General features: G+C 48.6%; 1 protein-coding gene across 1 annotated transcript in view; it reads right to left on the minus strand.

Moving 5' to 3' along the window:
* Positions 1-14,838, minus strand: part of NAA25 (N-alpha-acetyltransferase 25, NatB auxiliary subunit) — a 142,300-nt gene that overhangs the window by 70,115 nt on the left and 57,347 nt on the right. The gene's annotated exons all lie outside the window — the stretch shown is intronic.

Consider the following 14,838-nt stretch of genomic DNA (forward strand, 5'->3'; position numbering starts at 1 on the left):
CTCCATAGGGTTCCAATGGTAGAAATGTTAAATGAACCCTCTCTGGGACTTCTAGTGTTAAGCCATCTTGGTTTGCATTCAGTGAGGCTTGTAGCCTATACAGATGAAAACTACTTTCAGACACTATATTGGTTGAAAGAACTAGCTGGATAATCAGGGGTAGCAGGATCCCAATTTGACAGATTAATAATCTCAACAGAAACTGGTAAATTTCGATTTCTGTCTCTAGAATAGCAAAAGCTGTGATTTAACTTAGTACATTTTATTTCAACTCAATTCACTATAATGAAACAATTACAAAATTTATTAGCGTCTGCCATTACTAGCATCGTTCTTGATGAAAAATTGAAACAAGTTACCGTATTTTTCGGACCATAAGACGCACTTTTTTCTCCCAAATGTTGGGGGAAAGTGGGGGTGCGTATTATGGTCTGCGTCCGGGAATGAGTGTGCTGCGGTGGAGCGGGTCATCGGCGGCACGAGCAGGCTTTGGCAGGGCCTGCAGTGACTATGTGGGCCCTCTCATTACATATGCACGCCCATCTTCCTGCCCATCTCTGAGCGCTGAAGCCGGCGCTGACAGGTGGGCAGGGTGATGGGCGGGGGGTGCGCGCATAGTTAACAGCCAGCCGTGATCACCCCTGGCAACTACAGCCTGGAGGGATCATGTGCGGCTGTATTCACTGCTCCCCGTGCATCTTCATCAGTGCGGGGGGCAGTGAATAAGTACACTGACCGTTCCCCTGCAGCATCGCGATGTCCTCCCGTCTGCCGGTCAGCTGATCTGTGTAGAGAGCGGTGAGCACAGCGATGACGTCATCGCTGTGCGCGCCGCTAGTCACGTAGGTCAGCTGACCAGCAGATGGGAGGATGAGCGGTGCTGCAGGGAAGTGACCGGTGACGGCTCCACACAGATCAGCGGCGCTGCTACCACCAAAGACAAGAGGAGGAGCGATGCTGCATGGTGCGAGGAAAGGTGAGTATAAACTATTTTTTTTTGTGTGATACAGGATACAGGCCATATAGCAGGATGGGTGGGGGTATATAGCAGGATGGATGGGGGTATATAGCAGGATAAGGGCATATATCAGGATGGGGGCATATAGCAGGATGGGGTACATATACAAGGCAGGAGGATCATTACCAGGATAGGGTACCTTAGCAGAGAATTTGGGGACATTACCCCCATGACAGTGTCAGCAGCAGATCCTCGCCCCATAACAGTGTGTCATTACCACATTTTTTGCTTAATATGTTATTTTCCTCCTCTAAAACCAGGGTGCGTCTTATGGTCAGGTGCGTCTTATAGTCCGAAAAATACGGTATCTGCAAACGGAATAGCCAAAAGGCAAAGTCCATTTCTCTTTTTTTTTTTTGGCCAAATGCTTCTAAAATAATCTTTGAGAATAAAATACTGCAGCTTGGATTAAAAATGTTCTATTCTGTGGATTAAAACTGTCCTATTTTGTGTCTTTAAGTCCTTGACCTATCTTCATAATTAGAGAGATTAGAAACAAACCACCAATTAGGTCATCAAGTATTCTAGGGACCAATGCAAGATAAGCGTTTGCTACTACAAACAATCCTTATGCAGTGTGTTCCTGTAGGCAAAGTCAAAAGATCTTCATAGGATAAATATAAAAAGACAAGCCAAAAAGAAGATCGTCACTATAAAGGCCCCGTCACACTAAGCAACATCGCTAGCAACATCGCTGGTAACGAACAACTTTTGTGAAGTTGCTAGCGATATTGCTGTGTGTGACATCCAGCAACAACCCGGCCCCTGCTGTGAGGTCGTTGGTTGTTGCTGAATGTCCTGGGCCATTTTTTAGTTGTTGCTGTCCCGCTGTGAAGCACAGATCGCTGTGTGTGACAGCGAGACAACAACAACTAATGTGCAGGCAGCAGGAGCCGGCTTCTGTGGAGGCTGGTATCCACAGTAAACATCGGGTAACCAAGAAGCCCTGTCCTTGGTTACCCGATATTTACCTTCGATACCAGCCTCCGCCCCTCTCACTGTCAGTGCCGGCTCCTGCTCTGTGCACATGTAGCTGCAGCACACATCGGGTTAATTAACCCGATGTGTGCTGTAGCTTGGAGAGCAGGGAGCCAGCGCTAAGCATTGTGCGCTGCTCCCTGCTCTGTGCACATTTAGCTGCAGCACACATCGGGTAATTAACCCGATGTGTGCTGTAGCTTGGAGAGCAGGGAGCCAGCGCTAAGCATTGTGCGCTGCTCCCTGCTCTGTGCACATTTAGCTGCAGCACACATCGGGTAATTAACCCGATGTGTGCTGTAGCTTGGAGAGCAGGAGCCAGCGCTCAGTGTGCGCTGCTCCCTGCTCTCTGCACGTGTAGCTCCGTGCGGTGGTAACCAAGGTAAATATCGGGTTGGTTACCCGATATTTACCTTAGTTACCAAGCGCAGCATCTTCCATGCGGCGCTGGGGGCTTGTCACTGGTTGCTGGTGAGCTCACCAGCAACTCGTGTAGCCACGCTCCAGCGATCCCTGCCAGGTCAGGTTGCTGGTGGGATCGCTGGAGCGTCGCAGTGTGACATCTCACCAGCAACCTCCTAGCAACTTACCAGCGATCCCTATCGTTGTTGGGATCGCTGGTAAGTTGCTTAGTGTGACGGTACCTTAAGACTGCAGACCGCCTAAGGGTACTTTCACACTTGCGTTGAACGGTATCCATTGTATTGCGTTGTGTAACGGATGCAACGGATGTGTTGCATATAGTGGCACAACGGATGCAACGGATGCTGCAAAACAACGCAATTAGTTTTGATTTTTTTTTTTTTTTTTTTTTTTTTTTACAGTTTTACCAGCGGCAGACTATTGTAAATGATCAGCTGATCGCTCCCTGCAGCCGGGCGCCGGGTGATCAGCTGATTGCTCCCTGCAGCCGGCCACCGGGTGATCAGCTGAGTGCTGTCACTTGCCGGCGCCCGGGCATGCCGGCGGGCGGGCACTCAGCTGAGCGCTGTCACTTGCCGGCGGCCGGGCATGCCAGCGGGCGGGCGCTCAGCTGTGCGCTGTCGCTTGCCGACGGCCGGGCGCTCAGCTGAACGTTCGGCCACCGCGAGCCAAAATAAAGTTTGATTTAAAAAAAGAAAAAAAAAAAAAAAAAAAAAAGAAGAGCATGCGCAGTGGAATCCAGAGGATTCCGCTGCTCAAAATAACGTTACATGCTGCGTTCCTCCCGCTGGGCGGAAGCAACGGAGCGTCGCCCAGCGGAAGCAACGCAAGTCCTTTTGGTACAATCCGTCACCCATACAAGTCTATGGGAAACAGCGGAATCCGTTAACGGATTCCGCTGTTTTCCAAAAGGGCGGATTATAACGGAAGGAAATAAACGCAAGTGTGAAAGTACCCTAATCGTGACAGCATGTGGTGACCATTTCCTGGGATTTCCGAGCGGGGATATCATGTGCCATGCATACGATTTGCTTCGGCTTCTCTCATTAGTAGTGACATGATATATTATGAGAACGTTCAGATTTGGGGGTTTAATGGAGGGGGATTCTGGCCATCATTAATAGAGCTGATAATGTTGAGCTTGTAGCAGAGTTAAGGCCACGTCACACTAAGCAACATCGCTAGCAACATCTGCTGATGGACAACTTTTGTGACGTAACAGCGATGTTGATAGTGATGTTGGTGTGTGTGACATCCAGCAACAACCTGGCCCCTGCTGTGAGGTCGTTGGTTGTTGCTGAATGGCCTGGGCCATTTTTTAGTTGTTGCTGTCCCGCTGTGAAGTACACATCGCTGTGTGAGACAGCGAGAGAACAACTGAATGTGCAGTGAGCCGGCTTCTGCGGACGCTGGTAACCAATGTAAATATTGGGTAACCAAGAAGCCCCGTCCTCGGCCCTGTCCTCGATATTTACCTTCGTTACCAGCGTCCTCCGCTCTCACACTGTAAGTGCCGGCTCCTGCTCCCTGCACGTGTAGCTGGAGCACACATCGGGTAATTAACCCGATGTGTACTGTGGCTAGGAGTGCAGGGAGCCAGCGCTAAGCGGTGTGCGCTGGTAACCAAGGTAAATATCGGGTTTGTTACCCGATATTTACCTTAGTTACCAAGCGCAGCATGCTTCCATGCAGCGCTGCTGGCTGGGGGCTGGTCACTTGCTGGTGAGATCTGCCTGTATGACAGCTCACCAGCAACCCGTGTAGCGACGCTCCAGCGATCCCTGCCAGGTCAGGTTGCTGGAGTGATCGCTGGAGCGTCGCTTAGTGTGACATCTCACCAGCGAACTCCTAGCAACTTACCAGCAATCTCTATCAGGTTGTATCGTTGTTGGGATCGCTGGCAAGTTGTTTAGTGTGACGGTACCTTTAAACACTTGTATTTTGAGTTTATTAGAAGACTAAATGGATTCCGATCCAGTACAGATAGGAGATCTCCCAAAATCTATACCAGGCAACAAACATAATGAGTCTTGATAAATTCAACGCTATCCAGACAGAGGCAGAATTTAATAAAGGACTAAAAACGATGATTTGGTTGCAAACGGCGGTATATAAAAAATGTAATGCATTTTATAGAGTTGAAAGAATATGGGGTCCCTGGCTTTAAATCACAGATATGGAGTCCCGGATTTAACATTTGTTCTATATTAATATATTCTAGAAAATGACATTTTTGTGTACTCACCGTAAAATGTCTTTCTTGGAGCCTTAGCCTGATGGCGGATAGCCCAGGAAGCACCCACTGCTCGCGTAGAGTGGGCCCGCACAGATTGAGGGGGAACAGAACCTCGTGCTTTGTATGCCTCACAAATGGCAGTCCTGATCCATCGAGAAATTGTGGATTTAGAAGCCTGGTTGCCCTTTTTGTGTCCTTCTGAGAGGACGAAGAGGGCATCGGACTTGCGCAACGGCGCTTTTCTGGAGATGTAGATCCGCAAAGCCCTGACGAGATCTAGAGTGTGAAGGGCTTTTGCAAAAGAGTGGACCGGGGCCGGGCAGAATGATGGCAACACAATGTCCTCGTTTAAGTGAAAAGAAGATACGACCTTCGGGAGAAAGGCGGGGGAAGGCCAAAGGACCACCTTATCATGATTGAATATCAGGAAAGGTGAGCGACAGGAAAGGGCCGCCAGTTCGGACACTCGCCTGATAGAGGTAATGGCGACTAAAAAGGCAACCTTCCAGGACAGTCGTTGATTTCTCTCAGAGGTTCGAAAGAAGGAAGCTGAAGAGCTCCGAGAACCAGATTCAGATCCCAGGGATCTAAGGGGTGGCAATAAGGAGGGACCAAATGCGCTACCCCTTGAAGAAAGGTACGGACCTGAGGGCGAGAAGCCAGCTGCTTCTGGAAAAATATTGACAAGGCAGAAACTTGTCCTTTAAGGGTACTGAGAGCTAGTCCCGAGTCCAGACAGTCTTGCAGAAAGGCAAGAACATTAGGTATTGAAAAGGTAAGGGGCAACCGATTATGACGGTCACACCAGGAAAGATAGGTCTTCCAGGTCCTGTGATAGATACTGGCGGAGGAGGGCTTCCAAGCATTAAGCATGGTATGAACTATCTTAGAAGAAAGACCTGACTTGGCTAGAATCAAGGATTCAAGCGCCACGCCGTCATATGCAGCTGTGCTGTATTCTGGTGGAATATTGGACCTTGCGACAGAAGATCCGGGCGGTCGGGGAGACGCCAGGGAGTGTCGCCGAGAAGTTGGAGAAGTTCTGGGTACCAGGCTCTCCTGGGCCAATCCGGGGCCACGAGAATCACCGGAATTCCCTTAGCTTTGATTTTCTTGATTACTCTCTGAATGAGAGGAAACGAAGGGAAGATGTAGGGCAGGCGAAACTGCGACCACAGAAACACTAGCGCGTCGGAGCCGAGTGCTAGCGGGTCTCTCGACCGGGATACGAAGGGATGTATTTTGGCGTTCATCCGAGACGCCATGAGGTCCACATCTGGGAGTCCCCAACGAAGAGAGTGATCTGATGGAACACTTCGTCGTGGAGGGACCATTCCCCTGCCGCTAGACCTTGCCTGCTGAGAAAGTCTGCGGCCCAGTTGTCTACCCCTGGGATATGGACAGCTGAAATAATGGGAATGTGCATCTCTGCCCAAAGAAGAATCCTGGAGACTTCTTTCATCGCTGCCCTCCTGCGAGTTCCTCCCTAACGGTTGATGTAGGCCACAGCTGTGGCGTTGTCTGACTGGATCCGAACAGGAAGGCCCAATAACAAGGGCTGAAAGTTCTGAAGGGCCAGAAATATGGCTCTGATCTCTAGAACGTTGATGTGAAGGGAGCGCTCGGAAGGAGACCAGCGTCCGTGAACAGTGTTGGGAAGAAACACCGCCCCCCAGCCTATCAGGCTGGCATCTGTCGTGACTACTTGCCAGTGGACAGGGCGGAAGGATTTCCCTTGAGATAGGGATGAGACTTGAGTCCACCAGACGAGGGAGTTGAGCGCAGTCCGAGATAGGCGGACTGACCGGTCTAGAGAAGATGGCATTCTTGTCCCAGGAGGATAGAAGATACAGTTGTAGAGGGCGCAGATGGAATTGGGCAAAAGACACGGCTTCCATGACTGCCACCATCTTGCCTAACACTCTCATCCCATTCCGAAGAGATGTGTAACGGCGGGAGCGGAGGGATTGGGCGTCTCGGATCAGGGAAGACCTCTTGTCTTCTGGAAGAAAAACCCGGGACTGAGCCGTGTCTATCAGCATACCTAAAAAGGTGATGCGCTGATGAGGAATGAGGGATGACTTGTTGAAGTTGATAAGCCACCCTAGCCTTGACAGCGTGTGTAGGCAAATCTGCACGCTTTCTGAGCATACTTGAAGAGAGCTCCCCTTGACAGGCAGGTCGTCCGGATAGGGAACGCCCAGAACGCCTATGGGGTGCAAAATGGACATGACGGCCGCCATGACCTTTGTGAAGACCCGAGGCGCAGTGGCCAGTCCAAAGGGGAGGGCCCTGAATTGGAAATGACGATGTCCTACGGCAAAACGAAGGAACAGTTGATGAGATACACATATGGGAATGTGTAAATAAGCATCTTGAATGTCTATGGAAGCTAGGAATTCTCCCGGTTCCATGGCAGCTAGTACTGCTCTCAATGATTCCATTCGGAAGGTCCGAATCCGTACAGATCTGTTCAGCCTTTTGAGATCCAAGATAGGGCGGACAGAGCCATCTTTTTTGGGAACGACAAAAAGGTTTAAATAGAAACCTTTGCCTCGCTGTTCCAGGGTTACTGGAATGATAACGTTTGCCTTCGGTAAGGAGGCTATGGCCTGAAATAGGGCCTGGCTTTGCGTTGTGGACTTTGGAAGACGAGAACGCAGAAACCTGTTGGCCGGCAGGGAATGGAAATCGATCTTGTAACCTGAGGTGACGATTTCTCAAACCCAAGCATCATGAGTGTGGTCTAGCCAGATATCCCGGAAAAGCAGAAGCCGCCCTCCAACAGGAGTCGGATCTGGGAGATACCTGGCGTCATGCTGAGGGGGCCTGTACAGGGCGAGGTCCCTTAGATTTAGCTTGCTTGGAGTGGGAACGCCAGGAAGAGCCCCTTGAGGGGCCGGATCCTTGATCTGAGCGTTGGGACGATTCTTGTGCTAATGGTTTTTGGGGAGCGGGCCGAAAGGACTGCCTGCTCCAAGATTTTTTTAAAATTCCTGGATACAGGCCGCTTTTGTGGCAGAATGGTACTTTTACCAACCGTCGTCTCATATGAGTTTGTCCAGGGATTCGCCAAACAGACGAAGACCATGGAAGGGGAGTGTGGACAGGGATTTCTTGGAAGCACTGTCCGCATTCCATATTTTTAGCCACAGGACTCTGCGGGCAAAGACAGCATTGGCTGCTGTTAAGGCTGACAAATTAGCTGCATCTAGGGAGCCTTGAAGAAAATAATTAGAGGCTAGAGAGAACAAATCAAGGATCTCAAAAGCCTCCGGAGGAATATTACAAGAGTGAAGTATCTTGCGTAGGTTCCTACTCCACACGCCCATAGCTCTCGCGACCCATGTCAAGGCAAACAGGGGGCAAAGAGATGAGCCAGAAGCCTGGAAAATAGATTTGACTGCAGGATCAACTGCGCGGTCGGACGGGTCCTTGAGAGACGCGTTGTCTGAAAGAGACATAACCGTGTGTTTCGCCAGCCTGGATACTGGCGGATCCACAACGGGGGGTACTGATCAGGTCTTAACCATTTCAGATGGAAAGCGATAAGCGAATAAAGTGAAGGGTTTTTTATTAAACCTTCTATCAGGGTGATCCCACCGTTTAGATATGATTTGACGAAAGACCGGATCCTGGGCAAAGGACTTAGGAGGCTTCTTGGCCAGCTTGATTGCCGACTGAGAAGTCGGGTCCGGAGGCTGTTCAGCAATCGACAGAGTGATTGACAGCCGAAATTAGTGTGTCGTCTATATGCCTAGACTCAGAAAGGACATCTGAATCAGAATCTTGGGAATCGTGACTACTAAAAGTCACGGAGCCTGGGTCAGACTGATCATCGTCCGAATCGGATGAGGCGTAGCGGTCGCAATGGCGCCTTTTGGAAACCGCCTTTTTACGTTCTGGGGAAGAGAGACCAGACGAAGCAGGCGGGCTCCTCTGAGGGAGCTGAGCCGGGGGAAGGCTGTGGGAGCCTGTGGACAGCTGGGATATCTGAGCGCAAGATCATTAGCCTTTTAGACATTAGAAGAGCCCATGCAGGAATAACGTCATCAGACGGGGGTGCTGCCTGGCTGGTGGCTGGAGCAGAATCCAAAGACTGCAGGCCTCCTGGTCCGGCAACGGGGTCTGTTGTGACATGGTAGTAGGGGCATCGCAGCCCCGGCATAGTGGATAGCTTCGGCCATTAGAAATCGAGCGTCCACAGGTGGTACAAGCATAGTACAGGTCCGTAGAGGACGCCTGGGAAGCTTTATCCCCCTTGCGGGTACGCATGTCAGCAACCTAGTCCCACAACCCTATAGGCGATAAAGATACTGTGACTATGAGTGAGGAGCCACTAATAAAGCGACTGCTATGCAGAGCCGGTATATACCGATAGCAAAATGGCTTATACTGTCAAACAGACAGCATATACCTGCAGGAAGAGCCAGTATATACCGCTAATAGCTGATATACACCGCTAGCCAGCAGGCACACACCGCTAGAGAGACAGCGATATACCGCTGAGCAGAGTGGTATATAGTGCTGCAGAAGTGCAGAGCCAAGGAGGCGATCTCACCCGTGTCTGCTCCCCACGTGGAAAATGGCGTCCAGCGTTCCTGGCAGCATGGAGGGGAGAGACGGCCCCCGGAGACTGATTGGTCCCAGGGCTGGGACTAACGTGACGGCCAATCGGAACTGAGCCGCTGCGACTGAGGGAGCGGCTTCCAGAGCAGTGAAAGGGGGCGTTGCTAGAATGCAGGCCGACGCCGGGGGCTAAATTAACGAGGCTCCCCGGGATCACGGCCTGCATCGCTCCAACGGCGCCTTTTCAGGCGGCGGTTTGGATGCAGGGGACAGAGGACTCGTCATCTCCCTACCTGCTCCTGGCTCCGTCTGAAGACGCGTCGGTCCGGGGATGCGGGGATCTCGGGGACGCATCTTCGGCTCAAGGTTGAAGCAGGTCCTCGGCTCCGCTTAGCCCTCTGGAGCTACCTTGGTGTGAGGTGCTTCCAGGGAGCCTGGAGGGGTACGCAGACCCGACCACTTGGGAGCGAGGGAAGACTGACTGCTTGTGCACGCCAGGTTTCCTCTGCCCATAAGCGGGGGGAACGAGGGTGGCAGGCACCCTGGTATTGCCCCATATTCAAAAATAGGAATAAAAAAATAAGTAAAAATAAGCTGGCTTGGAGCTCAGGCCAGACGTGTCAGCCTCCCTGCTGACACTAGAAAAAAAGAAAAAAAAAAAAAAACACACACAGCTAGTTTCCTGCCTAGCTAGGGTATATGCTGTGGGGGGGGAGGAGCTAACATTTTTTAAATCTAGTGTCACGCCTCCCTGGAGACATCATAATACCCACTGTGTGTCCCCCAATGAAAAGGCTAGAAAGGAATGTATATTTATCAGTCACATTTTATATGTATTATTCTGTTCTATATGCAAAGTTTTTGAAGGTGTGGGTCATAGGGGCAGAAAATGTAATCATCATTATTGCTGGAAACTATGGAGAACTGGACTTCTCTCTCGTATGGAGAATTTACTTTAACTCCCTTTATACAATGGTGAATGGGGTGTTGGGATGGGTTTTGTTAAATGTCCTTCATCTGTTATGTGGGGGAAAAAAAAAAATCATTTGATTTAAATCAAACAAGTGAAATGAGAGAGGCTGGTAGAGACTAGTTGGAGCATGACCAAGTATGCAAAACACATACAGACAAGCCTTAGCAACCTGTTTATCCAAGGCATATTGCAAAGTGGCTTTATTTTAACCCCTTAACTACCTTGGACGTACCAGTAAGACTAAGGGTACCGTCTCACTAAACGACGTACCTGCGATTCCGAAAACGATATGACCTGGTCAGGATTGCTGGTGCATCGCAACAGGGTCGTTGGTGAGCTGTCAATCAGGCAGATCTCACCAGCGACCAGCAACTCTGCGCTTGGTAACCAGGGTAAATATTGGGTAACTAAGCAAAGCGCTATGCTTAGTTACCCAATATTTACCCTGGTTACGTGTGTAGGGAGCCAGCGCTAAGCAGTGTACGCTGGTAACCAGGGTAAATATCAGGTAACAGATGAGACCTTGGTAAATGTTTACCTAAATCACCAATGGCTGCCTGGCGCTGCTCACACAACCTTTTTGATTACCTAAAAGTCACTATATACAGTTAGGTCCAGAAATATTTGGACAGTGACACAATTTTCACGAGTTGGGCTCTGCATGCCACCACATTGGATTTGAAATGAAACCTCTACAACAGAATTCAAGTGCAGATTGTAACGTTTAATTTGAAGGTTTGAACAAAAATATCTGATAGAAATTGTAGGAATTGTACACATTTCTTTACAAACACTCCACATTTTAGGAGGTCAAAAGTAATTGGACAAATAAACCAAACCCAAACAAAATATTTTTATTTTCAATATTTTGTTGCGAATCCTTTGGAGGCAATTACTGCCTTAAGTCTGGAACCCATGGACATCACCAAACGCTGGGTTTCCTCCTTCTTAATGCTTTGCCAGGTCTTTACAGCCGCAGCCTTCAGGTCTTGCTTGTTTGTGGGTCTTTCCGTCTTAAGTCTGGATTTGAGCAAGTGAAATGCATGCTCAATTGGGTTAAGATCTGGTGATTGAATTGGCCATTGCAGAATGTTCCACTTTTTTGCACTCATGAACTCCTGGGTAGCTTTGGCTGTATGCTTGGGGTCATTGTCCATCTGTACTATGAAGCGCCGTCCGATCAACTTTGCGGCATTTGGCTGAATCTGGGCTGAAAGTATATCCCGGTACACTTCAGAATTCATCCGGCTACTCTTGTCTGCTGTTATGTCATCAATAAACACAAGTGACCCAGTGCCATTGAAAGCCATGCATGCCCATGCCATCACATTGCCTCCACCATGTTTTACAGAGGATGTGGTGTGCCTTGGATCATGTGCCGTTACCCTTCTTCTCCAAACTTTTTTCTTCCCATCATTCTGGTACAGGTTGATCTTGGTCTCATCTGTCCATAGAATACTTTTCCAGAACTGAGCTGGCTTCATGAGGTGTTTTTCAGCAAATATAACTCTGGCCTGTCTATTTTTGGAATTGATGAATGGTTTGCATCTAGATGTGAACCCTTTGTATTTACTTTCATGGAGTCTTCTCTTTACTGTTGACTTAGAGACAGATACACCTACTTCACTGAGAGTGTTCTGGACTTCAGTTGATGTTGTGAACGGGTTCTTCTTCACCAAAGAAAGTATGCGGCGATCATCCACCACTGTTGTCATCCGTGGACGCCCAGGCCTTTTTGAGTTCCCAAGCTTACCAGTCAATTCCTTTTTTCTCAGAATGTACCCGACTGTTGATTTTGCTACTCCAAGCATGTCTGCTATCTCTCTGATGGATTTTTTCTTTTTTTTGAGCCTCAGGATGTTCTGCTTCACCTCAATTGAGAGTTCCTTAGACCGCATGTTGTCTGGTCACAGCAACAGCTTCCAAATGCAAAACCACACACCTGTAATCAACCCCAGACCTTTTAACTACTTCATTGATTACAGGTTAATGAGGGAAACGCCTTCAGAGTTAATTGCAGCCCTTAGAGTCCCTTGTCCAATTACTTTTGGTCCCTTGAAAAAGAGGAGGCTATGCATTACAGAGCTATGATTCCTAAACCCTTTCTCCGATTTGGATGTGAAAACTCTCATATTGAAGCTGGGAGTGTGCACTTTCAGCCCATATTATATATATAATTGTATTTCTGAACATGCTTTTGTAAACAGCTAAAACAACAAAACTCGTGTCACTGTCCAAATATTTCTGGATCTAACTGTAGTTCCTAAACCTATCAATCCTTTTCATCAAAAAGGTCCACCTTGGGGATCCTTTTCTTGCGGCATTTGCACTGCCTGCAAATTTATGATTAGGGCAACCTCATTCACGGATTCAGCAGGTGTTCTAAATGATAACATTGTTCACCATTTGACTTGTAACACTACAGCAGTTATGTATCGGGCTACTTGCCCCTGCAATCTCATTTATACTGGGATGAATATGCAACAACTTAAAGTTCGGACTTTAGAGCACATTAAAAAAAATATATACGCTCGGTAATTAAAGAAAAGGATATCAACAAATATCATCTAATCCCAAGACACATTTACGAGTTTCATCAGTGCAACCCCAGGGAATTTCTAATTAGAGGAATTGACGGGGTAAATCTGGGGTCCGTGTTGGTGAAAGAAAAGAGCTCTACTCAAAAAAGAAACAAAATGGCTAGTGCTATTAGACACAATGGCGAGTCCATTAGCTATAAAGCTCTTTCTACATTAGGATGATTCCTGTCTTTTGCTCCTTTTTGTACCTAGGCACTAATTTTAATTTGATCTGAGCCCTTATGTGTGTTAGTCATGTAACTTCTTGTTCTATAGCCTTTTCAGGTCAGTTAATATTCATCTAAAGCCTAAGATTCAGGCATAAAAATCGGACAAAGTGGAATGCGATAAAACATCGCATTTCACTTCGACCAATATTAACCTATCGGACCGAGAAAACAAATCGCAGCATGATGCAATTGTAATGCGAAACTCTCCCGCACCCATTCAAGTCTATGGGGTGAGAGAAAGATCGCACTGCACTCGCAGCACACCGGTGTACCACGAGTGCAGGGCGAGAATGGCAATAGCTGGCTACGGAGGAGAGAGGGAGATAAATCCAGCCCTACCTCCTCAGTGCCAGCCCACCCCTCATCAGATCTATACTATATTTCAGAGATGTCACACATTCAGCTAGTGGATTGATGTAGGTTTTAATTTATGTAACTCAGTCTGACTATAGCCAGTGATGTCAGGACTAGATTCAGACTTGCATGCATTAGAGCAAACAAAAATGGTTTATGTAGATTAAAAAAAAAAAAAAAAAAAAAAAAAAAAAAGAATTTTGTTTACTTACCGTAAATTCTTTTTCTTATAGTTCCGTATTGGGAGACCCAGACCTTGGGTGTTTAGCTTCTGCCTCCGGAGGACACACAAAGTATTACACCTAAAAGTGTAGCTCCTCCCTCTGAGCTTATACACCCCCTGGTGAGCCAGTCCCAGCCAGTTTAGTGCAAAAGCTGAAGGAGAATAGCCACCCACAAGTAGAACAGAGCAAGAGCCGGAACAACCGGAGACTCTGTCCACGACAACAGCCGGTGATAACACGCGGAACAAGGAAAGTGCCAACAGGCAACAGGGAGGGTGCTGGGTCTCCCAAAACGGAACTATAAGAAAAAGAATTTACGGTAAGTAAACAAAATTCTCTTTTTCTTTATCGTTCCTTTAGGAGACCCAGACCTTGGGACGTTCCAAAGCAGTCCCTGGGTGGGAATAAAAAGAAAAACTAAGAAGTAGGCAGAACCTAACTTCACAAATGGGCGACAGCCGCCTGAAGGATGCGTCTGCCCAAGCTCGCATCTGCCGAAGCAAGAGCATGCACTTGGTAGTGCTTCGAGAAGGTATGCAGGCTAGTCCAAGTGGCAGCCTGACAGACTTGTTGAGCCGTAGCCTGGTGCCTAAAAGCCCAAGAGGCACCGACAGCTCTGGTTGAGTGTGCTTTGATCCCCGGCGGGGGAGGCACCTGAGTACTCTGGTAGGCGTCCGAAATGGTCGACCTAATCCAACGGGCTAAGGTCGGCTTAGAAGCAGGGAGGCCTTTGCGCCGACCTGTGGTTAGCACAAAAAGAGAGGTGCACCGCCTAAGCGCAGCGGTGCGAGACACATAGATCCGGAGAGCACGCACCAGATCTAGAGAATGCAGCGCTTTTTCAAAGCGATGAACAGGGGCCGGACAGAAGGAAGGTAAGGTAATGTCCTGGTTAAGGTGGAAGGGAGAGACCACCTTAGGAAGAAAGTCCGGAGTCGGACGGAGAACCACCTTGTCTTGATGAAAAACTAAAAAAAAGGTGACTCCGAGGAGAGCGCAGCCAAGTCAGAGACTCTCCTGAGAGAAGTTATGGCAACCAGAAAGGGCACTTTCTGTGAAAGCCGATACAAAGAAACATCCCTAAGAGGCTCGAAGGGGGGCTTCTGCAAGAACCAAGTTAAGGTCCCAGGGATCCAAGGGCCGCCGGTAAGGCGGAATGATGTGAGACGCGCCTTGCATGAAGGTGCGGACCTGAGACAGCCGAGCGAGACGCCGCTGGAACAAAACTGACAGAGCTGAAACTTGTCCCTTGAG

Source organism: Anomaloglossus baeobatrachus, chromosome 1 (genome assembly GCF_048569485.1).
Source record: "Anomaloglossus baeobatrachus isolate aAnoBae1 chromosome 1, aAnoBae1.hap1, whole genome shotgun sequence".
Lineage (NCBI taxonomy): Eukaryota > Metazoa > Chordata > Amphibia > Anura > Aromobatidae > Anomaloglossus > Anomaloglossus baeobatrachus.